This window comes from Echinops telfairi, unplaced genomic scaffold (genome assembly GCF_000313985.2).
Source record: "Echinops telfairi isolate 266 unplaced genomic scaffold, ASM31398v2 ScPeMD7_28;HRSCAF=97, whole genome shotgun sequence".
Lineage (NCBI taxonomy): Eukaryota > Metazoa > Chordata > Mammalia > Afrosoricida > Tenrecidae > Echinops > Echinops telfairi.
Genome location: NW_022103925.1, coordinates 3,568,384 through 3,570,337, shown reverse-complemented (window position 1 = coordinate 3,570,337; position 1,954 = coordinate 3,568,384). Strand labels below are relative to the sequence as shown.

The 1,954-nt window shown below is 60.5% G+C and overlaps 1 protein-coding gene across 1 annotated transcript in view; it reads right to left on the bottom strand.

The window, feature by feature from the left end:
* CTBP1 (C-terminal binding protein 1) overlaps window positions 1–1,954 on the bottom strand; it is a 36,876-nt gene that overhangs the window by 5,156 nt on the left and 29,766 nt on the right. The window lies entirely within an intron of this gene.

Genomic DNA, 1,954 nt, shown 5'->3' with positions numbered 1-1,954 from the left:
TCAGCGACATAGGCAGGCCGTAAGGCTCCCAGTGAGAGCGCAGAGGCCTCAGTGCCCAGACAGGTGAGGGTGACAAGGTCTAGCCCTGCGAGGGCACATGGAGGCAGGGAGTTGGCCTGGTGCAGGGTCCCCACGCTCCCACTGGCCCAGGGGCAGCTGTCAGGCCACTATTGGAGGCTGCCGGCCAGCCGAGGACTCAGCAGCGGGGTCAGGACACACGGGTCGCCGCGGTCCAGGGCGCACACGGGAGCAGGAACACGGCTTGGAAAGGGGAGGGGCAGCTGGGCCACCAGCTCACGGCCGTGGTAACTCCCGCCCGACAGGGACGTCTGCGCTGACCGCTGACCGCAGGGAGCAGCGAGCCCTCTAGGAGGAAGGGAAGCCAACGAGCCACGGCTGGGTGAGCTTCACGGGAGCAAGAAGCCCGTCCATCCTCTGATGATGCCAAGGGCGAGATGATCTGGAAGCCACGGCTCATGTGGGCCTGGACCAGGGAGGCCTGCCACGAGGCGGGATGACATGCTGGCTGCAGCCACGGGCTCGCACCCCACCGTGGTGGTGAGGGCGGCGCAGAGCCTGGCAGCGTGTCCTCTGTCACACAGAGTGGCTGTGTGTTGGGGCCGACCCACCCTGACAGGGCAACCACTGCAGGCAGCGAGTCGCTCTGAGACGGAGGGAGACGGGGTCCCCTCTGAGCCACAGAGAGGACCTGTACTTCCAAGGTGCTGAGACCCCAGTCCTGCTGCCGCCCGCCTGACACTGGAGAACCCACAGGGGACGAAGGGACAGGCCACCAAGGCCAACTCCACCCATGTCACCTCAGGGACCTGACCGAGAGGTGACTTCTGGGGACAGGGACCAGTCCCCTCCATGCCCACTGCCCTTTCCTATACAATGCTTGGCAGAAGGCCGTATTTGCATCTGATACACAGGCAGTAAGACACGAAGACTTGTGTGAAGTGAACAATCTGAACTCTTACAACATTAGCAACCGAGAAACAAGAACAAGAGAGAGAGGCAGTGTCAGATGAGCTGGGGCAGCGGTGCTCAACCTGAGGTTGAGCGGTGCTCTAACGGACCTTTCACAGGGGTCGCCCGATTCTTAACAGTAGCAAAATGACAGTGATGAAATAGCAAGGGAAGTAATTTTATGGTTGGGGGGTCACCACAACACGAGGAACTGTATGAAAGGGTCACGGCATTAGGAAGGTTGAGAATCGACCATTCTAAACGACTTGCAAACTCATTCAGGAGATTATACCAGCTGTGGACACGCAATGGGGGAAAGGTGAGGCATTCCAGCAAAGACATGGCAACGCTAAAAAAGAGCCAAACAGAAACCTCAGAAGTGAAAGAGTCACACGTGAGCCGAACTCAGCGGGCGGATCCAACGGAGAAGACCAGTGAACGGGAGACGGCAGGCCGGCAGACAGGTAGGTCCGAGCTGCCGGGGCAGAGACAGAAGGGTCAGCAACTGACCACACCGACGATGACGCAGGGGCACAACAGAAACAAGCACCGAGAACTGCGCGACCGCGCGCGCTCTAACCGATGTGCGGGAAGGGCACGAGTCCCACGGGGAAAGATACGCAAAAGCTAGTAACAGAGTTTCTCAAAGACACCAAGCCTTGGGTCCCAAGAAGCTAAGAAGACCCCAAAGGGGGTACAAAGCAGGAAACGAAAGCCCGCTCCAGGCATGGACTAGAGACTGAAAATCAAACGTCCTGCAACCATCTTGGGCGCAGCAGGAAAAAGGGTGCAAGACGCCAGAAACCTGTCAGCAGGAAGGCCGGCCGGCTTCTCGTGCAAACAGTGGAGGGGCAGGGGCCCGGGGCTGGGCTGGGAGGAGGGGGGCAGGGGTCCGGGAGGAGGGGGGGCAGGGCCCCGGCGCGCCCACCTGCTTGACGGTGAAGTCGTTGACCAGGTGGTGGTTGTGCTCGTTGAGGCCGCAGTG